Here is an 11,380-nt window from a genome sequence, read left to right as displayed (position 1 = left end):
TGACTGAGGAATTTTCTGAGTGAGGGCACCCATGCGATACAGTTAGAGTTCTTTTGTTCTCAAACCAGAGCCTTGGATAGGGGAGTGCCCCAGGGGTCTTCTTTGGGCCCTCTGCAATCATAACAAGCCCCTATGTTATTTGTTTTTATTTTTACATTTATTTTATGGTTTCAATATTTTTTAATTTTGTTCTTCAATTTTGAATATTTTATTTGTTGTCTCCATTAATTGTTATAATTGTTCAAATTAAAGGATAGGAGCAGACCGGAGGGCCCCACCAGTTTTGAAAATTTCGCGCGGATTCGTCAACCGGAGCCAAAGTTATAGAATAGAATGTTGCGGATTTCCTATGTAAAATAGGTCCTAACTATAACTACCTACTGGTGACTGCCAGTAGGTAATAAATATATATATATATATATATATGCTTTACTCAGTGTTGGCATGCAGGCGCGCCCACAGCGGTATGACTAGAAGAGGACTACATCACCCAGAAGGCCTTTGGCCACGCCTACATAAGCAGGTGATGTTTTACCGAGTACTCTTCACCAAGCGCCCGCAGCTGACACTTGCCCTTCACGCCACTGAAGAAAGGAACACGATTTCCTGAAACGCGTCTGGCTCTTTAATCCCTATATGAAGGTTGCATGAACTATCCTGCTGGCAGGCTGTTACTTTTAATAAAGAAGGGTGCCAAAGTTACCTTTGTGAGGCTTCTTTTCCATGAGGGTTCTGCTATGGCTTGGATAATATGCGGCCGTCCCGGTCGCGGAGGAGAAGCCTGTCGCCCCAGCGGATCCTGGAAGCACCGACCGGTGTTTTCATTTATGGAGCGAAGGTGTGAGCGAAGGGTCTTGCAGAGGATTCCAGCTCCAGCCCAAGTAACAGCACGCAAAGCCGAGCAGGCGGCTTCATTTTTACTTTCCAAAGACTGGCTTTACTCAGTGTTGGCATGCAGGCGCGCCCACAGCGGTATGACTAGAAGAGGACTACATCACCCAGAAGGCCTTTGGCCACGCCTACATAAGCAGGTGATGTTTTACCGAGACTCTTCACCAAGCGCCCGCAGCTGACACTTGCCCTTCACGCCACTGAAGAAAGGAACACGATTTCCTGAAACGCGTCTGGCTCTTTAATCCCTATATGAAGGTTGCATGAACTATCCTGCTGGCAGGCTGTTACTTTTAATAAAGAAGGGTGCCAAAGTTACCTTCGTGAGGCTTCTTTTCCATGAGGGTTCTGCTATGGCTTGGATAATATGCGGCCGTCCCGGTCGCGGAGGAGAAGCCTGTCGCCCCAGCGGATCCTGGAAGCACCGACCGGTGTTTTCATTTATGGAGCGAAGGTGTGAGCGAAGGGTCTTGCAGAGGATTCCAGCTCCAGCCCCAAGTAACAGCACGCAAAGCCAAGCAGGCGGCTTCATTTTTACTTTCCAAAGACTGGCTTTACTCAGTGTTGGCATGCAGGCGCGCCCACAGCGGTATGACTAGAAGAGGATTACATCACCCAGAAGGCCTTTGGCCATGCCTACATAAGCAGGTGATGTTTTACCGAGTACTCTTCACCAAGCGCCCGCAGCTGACACCTGCCCTTCACGCCACTGAAGAAAGGAACACGATTTCCTGAAACGCGTCTGGCTCTTTAATCCCTATATGAAGGCTGCATGAACTATCCTGCTGGCAGGCTGTTACTTTTAATAAAGAAGGGTGCCAAAGTTACCTTCGTGAGGCTTCTTTTCCATGAGGGTTCTGCTATGGCTTGGATATATATATTCACTGAAAAAAACATAGGTTTCAGGCCTGATATAGTTAGGAATTAGCATTTAAAAACCCTTGAAATTCACTGAAAAAACCATAGGTTTCAGGCCTGATATAGTTAGGAATTAGCATTTAAAAAACCTTAGAAGTTTGAGGACAAAACTGTAGGTTTTAGGTGTGTTATAGTAAGCTGGACATTTCACTAAAAACTATTAAAATTCCTCCGATATAGTTAGTTGTATTAACTATATCTCGCGCGCCCGCAATCCACTGCTGATGATGTCACATATTACATCGTTCATGACAGGGTCAGTGACATCACTGATGACATCTCAAATGACATCACTGATGACATCATCCACGTGACGATGCACCAGTGAAACCAGTTAATGTTAGCCTATGGAAGGAAATTCAAGTTACTGTAACTATGATTAGAATTACTTTTTAGATCTGAAATATTGCACAAAAAGATTATATCATAAACGATCCATCAGTTCCAGTGCACTCACATGGACACATCAAAAGTATTCAGTATATCTGTTGCCATCAACACTGCCTCGTCTGCAATAGCGACTCAATCCGAATTGTGATCCCGCGATTTTTTCCCAAAAACATTTTTTTTTGCCTTAGTGGTCCTTGTGGGACCCCCCTAAGCAGGCCTAGGGGGTCCGAATTGTGATCCCGCGATTTTTTCCCCCAAATTTTTTTTGGGGCCCTGGGGGTCCTTGTGGGACCCCCCTAAGCAGGCCTAGGGGGTCAGGGTGTTTCTACCCTGCCCCCTTTGGTTGTTTTGCACGTTTGTTTCACTGCTTTCTTGTGCCTCGGTTCTACCGAGGCACAAGATGGCTGCCAACACTTCCTTGTTTGGAGTATTGACAGACACTTGACATCCAATCAGCATGCAGCTCGTGCTCGGGAAGGTACAGAGTACAGTAAAGAGTACAGTACAGAGTACGGTACTTCGCCTCTAGATATCACTATGATTTTACTTTTAATTTTCTCAGGAACAACTGAACAGATTTACACCATTTAACAAAAAGCACAATCTGCAAACCGAACTGTATCTTTTTGCCAAATTTGGTGTAATTCCATTCAGCCGTTCGGGCTGTAGCCCTGGCAAAAGGTCCTATGGAAAATTGCATAGGGAAAACACATTTTGGGACCCTCCTTTTTTCTCGGCCCCCACTTGACAAATCACCCCTAAACTTTCAGAGAAGGAGCGGAGCGGAGCAGGCCATTTTCTTAGAGAATTTTGTGTGTATTCGTCCACCGGCACTAAAGTTATTCTAAATAGAATGTTGCGGATTTCCTATGGAAACTAGGTCCTAACTATATCTACCTACTGGCGACCGCCAGTAGGTAATATATACCCTTTGCATGTTTTGTACATTTGTTTCACTGCTTTCTTGTGCCTCGGTTCTACCAAGGCGAAAGATGGCTGCCAACACTTCCTGGTTTGGAGTGTTGACAGACAGTTGACATCCAATCAGCATGCAACTCGTGCTCAGGAAGGTACAGAGTACAATACTTTGTCTCTAGATATCACTATGATTTTACTTTTGATTTTCTCAGGAACTACTGAACAGATTTACACCATTTAACAAAAAGCACAATCTGCGAACTGCACTCTACCTTTTTGCCAAATTTGGTGTAATTTTGTTCAGCCGTTCTGACTGTAGCCCTGGCTAAAGGTCCTATGGAAAATTGCATGGGGAAAACACATTTTGGGACCCCCCTTTTTTCTTGGCCCCCACTTGAGGAATCACCCCCAAACTTCCAGGGAAGGAGCGGAACTGAGCAGGCCATTTTCTTGGAGAATTTCGCGTGTATTCGTCCACCTCAGGGACTACTGAACGGATTTACACAATTTAACAAAAAGGATGCAGTCTAAACCAAGACCTACCTTTTTGCCAAATTTGGTGTAATTCCGTTTAGCAGGTCGGGCTGTAGCCTGTAATAAATTTCCTATAGAAAATAACATGGAGAAAACACATTTTGGGACCCCCCTTTTTTTCTCGCCCCAATCATTTTGAAACTTCAAGACACACACTGAGTGGTCCGGCCCTGTTTTTTGGAAAATTTCACGAAGATTCGACAAACGGCGCCAAAGATATTGGCAAATCGAAAAACACTTTCCCTATGGAACTGGGTCCTAACTATAACTACCTAATATATATATATATATATATATATATATATATATATATACATATATATATATATATATATATATATATATATATATATATATTCACTGAAAAAACCATAGGTTATAGACCATATATAGTTAGGAATTAGCATTTACAAAACCTTGAAAATTCACTGAAAAAACCATAGGTTATAGACCATATATAGTTAGGAATTAGCATTTAAAAAACCTTATTTTACTCACACAAAACCATTGAAATTCCATATATAGTTAGTTGCACTAACTATATATCGCGCACCCGCAATCCACTGCTGATCATGTCACATATTACATCATTCATGACATGGTCAGTGACATCACTGATGACATCACTGATGACATCTCAAATGACATCACTGATGACATCACTGATGACAACATCCAGTGACTGTATGTTTCTGTAAAGTTAAAATATGTCTTACATATTGAAGAATGAGTAGATGTATAAGTGTCTGGACGAAGGATTTAGTAGGTGCATGACTGAATGTATGAGTGAGTGATTAAATGTGTCTCACTGAGTGCATGGGTTAGTGACTAAACTGTCTTAATTTGTGCATCATTATGTCTTTTGTTCTGTAAACTGCTGCATGTGTTGATCAGTAGCTATATGAGTAACTATATGGGTTATTGATTGATTGCCCAAGTATTTGTATGGGAGACTGAGTGTGTGTGTGGCTGGCTGGGAGGTGTGTGACTCTGTGCAGATCAATGTGTACTTGTATCAATGATTGTATAAGAGAGTAAGTATGTGTTAGTATATGTTTGAAAATGTAAGGTGCTCTATGTTTAACTGTATAGATTAGAAAATGGAAGTGTGATTGATTCTTTACAGGACTGACTAGGTGTGTGAGTAACTCCATGGATGAGTGGCAGAGTGTGAGTGTCTGTGTAGGTGTATGAGTGCATATGATAGTGTTGTAAAGATGAGTGATTGTATGTATGAATGATTGTATGGGTGAATGAGTGAGTGTTTGTGTAAACATAGGAATCAGTGAGTGCGTATGTAGTAACTAGTATTGGTGTGTCAATGGTTTAAAAAATTATACTCTGTATTTAACACTGGGTGTAACAGAGGTTATATGAAAGTGTGAGGAGATGCATTGTATTGTCACATGAATGATATCATCAGTGATGTGACCAATGATGTCAAATGAGATGTCATCAGTGATGTCATCAGTGATGTCATTTGAGATGTCATCAGTGATGTCATTTGAGATGTTATCAGTGATGTCATTTGAGATGTCATCAGTGATGTAATCAGTGATGTCATTTGAGATGTCATCAGTGATGTCATCAGTGATGTCATTTGAGATGTCATCAGTGATGTCATCAGTGATGTCACTGACCATGTCATGAATGATGTAATATGTGACATCATCAGCAGTGAATTGCGGGTGCGCGATATATAGTTAGTGCAACTAACTATATATGGAATTTCAATGGTTTTGTGTGAGTAAAATAAGGTTTTTTAAATGCTAATTCCTAACTATATATGGTCTATAACCTATGGTTTTTTCAGTGAATTTTCAAGTTTTTTTAAATGCTAATTCCTAACTATATATGGTCTCTAACCTATGGTTTTTTCAGTGAATTTCAATGGTTTTTTAATAGCAAATATCATAAGCTGTCGAATGTCAAGTACATGGTAAGTAAAAACATTTTCGTGTTTATGCACACTGATCTGCTTTGAATGCTGCCCCCCCCCCTCATTTCTATTAGGAGTACTCTCTCTTTGCAGATAGTGAAGGGTAGTTAACGCAGGCCTTTGCCCCCGTTGTAATCCGTCGTGCCTGCTTCTCTCTCCATTTGATTGATTGTTATCCAAGCATTTACTGTTTTAGAATTGGTTCTCTTTGGTTCATTCTCTATTTACAAACAAGCACAGAGTCGCAATACTCTGTTTAGTCTTTGCAGATAGTGAAAAATCGTGTAAAAAAACAAAAGGAATCGAGCAAAATCAGTAGGCCACTAATGGGATCTCTTTTTGACCTCGCTAAAATAGAAACATTAGGAACAACCCCTCATGAGAAATACGAAACTAGTGAGATGAACTGAGCTCCACACCATGATGGCTGCAAGACAGCTCGGCTCCGCCACCCACCCCGCCCAAAATAACGATAAACTCTATGCAAATATTACAAATATATACAACACACCAGCAAAGTAACAGGGTAAAACATTTTATTAAATAACTATTTACATAACTATTTTATACTTTTTGGTGCCCGATCCGGCTAGCTCAATCAATCGAGCATGAAACTCATGCACTCTGATAGTTCAAAGTTTTGAGGAGTGCTTGTAACACTGTCTGAAGCTTATTTGCACTTGCTACAGCTTCACTATTCTCAATGTAAGTGGGGGCTGTTTGAGGACGTGACTGCATTTGAAAACAATGTGATGCGGTGCCACCCTGAACCGCTTGACGGAGGCCCCCGAGGGACGGTGTGATGGCGCGGACTCGGAGGGGGCGCTTGGCTCCGGCCCCCTCCCCAAGTCGTGTTGCCCTGGTGTGGCCTGAGATCGCCCCCGACATAGGTGGCCGTCTCCCGGGGTCAAGCGGAACTTTTTGCCTTTTGGTGACTCTTCCATTCTTGACCTTGTCCCACAATCCGTTTCACCTAAAGACACACTGTAGTGGGGCGCCCCTTTACCGTTTCAGTTGACATTCCGCCCGCTTTTGCTACACTGTGCCTCTTCTGCAATTCAGCTGTTTACCGCCCGCTCTTTCGACTACAGCGTCTCGCTCACCATGTAGTTGAGTTGCTCCCGCTCTTGCGGTGCAGCGATAGGCGGCTGCCACAGGACTCTCAAAATGGCGGCCGGCTCTTCAGATTTGGGCGTGGTCCACTAAAATGGCCCTGCGACACCTTGGAACTCAGACGCTTGTCTGCTAGGGCTTGGGCTCCATTCTCGAAAGCGTCCCCTCAGCCTTGAAGATTCTACAAAAGTCTTGGGGGCTCCCGACTCCCGCAGGCTTCTGGTGGGGAGCGGCTGCCATGATTGCTCGTGGAATGGCCACGACGGAGCTACGAGATGGTGGTGCTCTCATGCTGACGCCAGCTTCAGTCTGAAACATCCAGAAACACTGTAGACTACCAATTCGATCAGTTCCGGTAGCGCCCCAACGTGACCCGGTAGAGAAGAACTTGCCCTCCCCTCTTTGACTGATGGTTCTTGTTGCCTGTCCCTTCTGTTGTCATTTAACAGAACTATTTAGCCTGCTGAAAGGGGTTGTGTTCCGACCGCAGGTTGGTGGAGACATTTTGACTATATTCTGGACCTGCGTTGTCGCGTAATGCGTCATATGACGCGCCGCGTTAGCGCATCCGGATGTGCTCCGGTGCGCGAAGCGCAGCTTCTCGGAAGCGATCCGGGGCGCGGCGCGCAGCGCGTAACGTAAGCATAACAGGTCATGTGACTTGTTAATAAAACTTTTCACTGGTTCATTTACTTTTCTTATTCTAATGATGAAAGGTTTGGTCATATGACCTAAAAATTACGATTTTTATTACTTTCAAACATTATTTTTTCTTAAACATATGTTATAATGTTCCAGGCTAATGTACTTTCCCGGAAAATTTACAACTGTTCTGCAAGTAAAATATATTCCTTTTTCGAGAAAAAGGGCGTTTCTTCGTCCCATGACGGAGCCGTTGAGCAAAAGAGGCTCGGCCTGCTGTCTTAGTCGCCGATACGCCTGAATATCAGATTCTTATCGATCACTTTATGTTGCAGGAGTAGAAAACACAACAGCCCTTGACCATTTATCTTTACTGCGTTCCTGCGTATTATACCTTTTACCCTTCATGTAATTGGACTGCTTTATTTCACTTGCCTTTTACTGATTCTAAAACAGTGACTATTATTAAAAACTTTACCAATGTAAATACTACTACCATGTTTTCTTTTAAAAACCTTTATTGTGAAAATGTCAGTATACAAATACGGGCCTATAACCACGTGGGCCGGCCACGGAGCAAACTGTAATCGTATATGATGAGTAGACATTTACACTGTAGAGGAACGTAACGGGCGGGCCATTAGGTTGCAAGAACTAAGGTGTCTAACAGTTGCGGAATCGGTGGACGTACATTTTATAATTAAAATACGACAGGGCCAGTTACAATAAAATTATCTAGATATACATTTGCGGGCAAGTACCATGGGTGACGTTAATTCGAACTTTCAATAGTACAGTAATCAATAACACATCAGAACTTAATATCAATAGGGATGTCGAAATATTCAATCAATTCTCGTCCCCGCCCGCCATGTGCTTCAAAAACTGCATACGTATCTCGTGATATCAAGGTTGTGCAACCAGTACACAACAAGGAGTTACGAGTCCCATTTATTCCGGCGCCATTTTGGGCGAGGACGGGCAGGTCCAGGATATAGTCAAAATGTCTCCACCAACCATCGACTATGATGATGTTCATATGCTGTATTTATTAGAGTAACACTCATCTGTCCACATGAAATTAATTTGCCACAATCTAAACATGTCATTTTAATCTTTCCAAAGTTCTTCTAAATATTTTGGACCGTTTCCCTTGCCTCTGATGCTGTCAGTGCCACTTCTTTGGTGAATGTACTGGCAGATCGGGGGTTCTCCTCCAAATCTCTCTTTTGTGCAGCACTATAATTAATCGGTGCCACCTCTCCATATGACGATGCATGGTATAATTACCATAACTATATTTTTTTTCGGTTCCTCTGGAGAGTACATCGTGGCAGATGAGGCAGGTAACGTACCGGGCATTTACCTTTTTTGCATGTAGAGGAAAGGAAAAAAAATTCGAGCGTCCGAGTTCTAAGGTGTCCCAGGGTCATTTTAGTGGACCAGGCCCAAATCCAAAGAACAGGCCGCCATTTTGAGAGTCCTGTTGCAGCCGCCTGTCGCTGTAGCATCAAGAGCGGCCGAAACTCAGCTGAATGGCAACTGAAACGGTAAAGGGGCGCCCCACTACAGCAGACGAGCCTCCACCTGGGGAGGCCCGTTCACGCCGCCTCCCCCCCCCCCTTCGGGCACCCCACGCCGTTATTCTGAGCAGCATTGTAGGATGGCCACACCAGTGCGGCAACTTGCTAGACACCACCTCGGTGCCAACCGAATCTCAGCGCCTTGTGGTGTCTTCCATTCCGAAAATATTGTTGTGCTGCCTTCGGCCTATTCGCCGCAAGTGCACACGCAACTCAGCTGCATAGCGAGTGAAACACCAAGGGGCGCCCCACTGCAGCCGAGGAACCTTCATCTTGGGGGCGACGCACAGCATCACATTGCTTTCCAATGCAGTCAGATCCTCAAACAGCCCCCACTGACTGACGCCGCCTCACAGGCCAACGGGGCTCCCCACGCCGACTTTCGGCGCAGCATTGTAGGATGGCCACACCAGTGCGGCAACTTGCCGGACCCCACCTCGGTGCCATCCGGATCTTGGCACGTTGCGCTGCCTTTGGCCCTATTCGCACATCGGTCCGCTAATGACGCCACCTCACAGGCCAACGGGGCGCCCCACGCCGACTTTCGGCGCAGCATTGTAGGATGGCCACACCAGTGCGGCAACTTGCTGGACACCACCTCGGTGCCATCCGGATCTTGGCGCGTTGTGCTGCCTTCGGCCTATTCGCACATCGGTCCGCTACTGACGCCGCCTCACAGGCCAACGGGGCACCCCACGCCGACTTTCGGCGCAGCATTGTAGGATGGCCATACCAGTGCGGCAACTTGCTGGACCCCACCTCGGTGCCATCCGGATCTTGGCGCGTTGTGCTGCCTTCGGCCTATTCGCACATCGGTCCGCTACTGACGCCGCCTCACAGGCCAACGGGGCGCCCCACGCCGACTTTCGGCGCAGCATTGTAGGATGGCCACACCAGTGCGGCAACTTGCTGGACCCCACCTCGGTGCCATCCGGATCTTGGCGCGTTGTGCTGCCTTCGGCCTATTCGCACATCGGTCCGCTACTGACGCGAACTCACAGGCCAACGGGGCACCCCACGTCGACTTTCGGCGCAGCATTGTAGGATGGCCACACCAGTGCGGCAACTTGCTGGACCCCACCTCGGTGCCATCCGGATCTTGGCGCGTTATGCTGCCTTCGGCCTATTCGCACATCGGTCCGCTACTGATGCCGCCTCACAGGCCAACGGGGCACCCCACGCCGACTTTCGGCGCAGCATTGTAGGATGGCCACACCAGTGCAGCAACTTGGTGGACACCACCTCGGTGCCATCCGGATCTTGGCGCGTTGTGCTGCCTTTGGCCTATTCGCACATCGGTCCGCTACTGACGCCGCCTCACGTGCCAACGGATTTTCTACGCTTTTTATACCCTATGCCGCATAACAGGTCATGTGACTTGTTTATAAAACTTTTCATTGGTTCATTTTACTTTTGGTTTCCTAATGATGGAAGGCTTGATCATATGACCTAAAAATAACACTTTTCATTGGATGAAAACTTTTTTTTTTTCCCAAACGATGAAAGCCCCACCTTGTTTCTGGATGTTTCAGACTGAAGCTGGCGTCAGCATGAAAGCACCACCATCTCGTGGCTCCGTTGTGGTAATTCCGCGAGCAATCATGGCAGCCGCTCCCCACCGGAAGCCTGCAGGAGTCGGGGCCCCCAAGACTTTTGTAGAATCTTCAAGGCTGAGGGGACGCTTTCGAGAATGGGGTCCAAGACCTAGCAGACAAGCGTCCGATTTCCAAGGTGTCCCAGGGCCATTTCAGTGGACCAGGCCCAAAAAGGAAAGAGCCTGCCGCCATTTTGAGAGTCCTGTGGCAGCCGCCTATCGCTGCACCGCAAGAGTGGGCGCAACTCAGCTGAATGGCGAATTTTGGCACAGTGTACCAAAAGCGGGCGGAATGGCAACTGAAACGGTAAAGGGGCGCCCCATTACAGCAGACGAGCCTCCACCTGGGGAGGCCCGTTCACGCCGCCTCACCCCCCCCCCCCGGGGCGCCCCACGCCGTTATTCGGAGCAGCATTGTAGGATACCAAAACCAGTGCGGCAACTTACTTGACATCACCTGGGTGCCATCCACATCTCAGCGCGTTCTGCTGCCTTGGGACTATTCGCACAACAGACCGCTACTGACGAGCCACCCCCCGGGACGCCCCACGCCGTTATTCGGAGCAGCATTGTAGGATACCAAAACCAGTGCGGCAACTTACTGGACATCACCTGGGTGCCATCCACATCTCAGCGCGTTCTGCTGCCTTGGGACTATTCGCACAACAGACCGCTACTGACGAGGCCACCCCCCGTGACGCCCCACGCCGTTTTTCGGAGCTGCATTGTAGGATACCCAAAACCAGTGCGGCACCCAGGCAACATCACCTGGGTGCCGTCCAGAACTCAGCACGTTGTGCTGCCTTGGGACTATTCGCACAAAACACAGCTACTGACCATTGTTGCTTCTTTTTTCCT

This window comes from Lissotriton helveticus, chromosome 7 (genome assembly GCF_964261635.1).
Source record: "Lissotriton helveticus chromosome 7, aLisHel1.1, whole genome shotgun sequence".
NCBI lineage: Eukaryota > Metazoa > Chordata > Amphibia > Caudata > Salamandridae > Lissotriton > Lissotriton helveticus.
The sequence above is the reverse complement of the archived record's forward strand: the minus strand, read 5'-3'. Positions refer to the sequence as shown.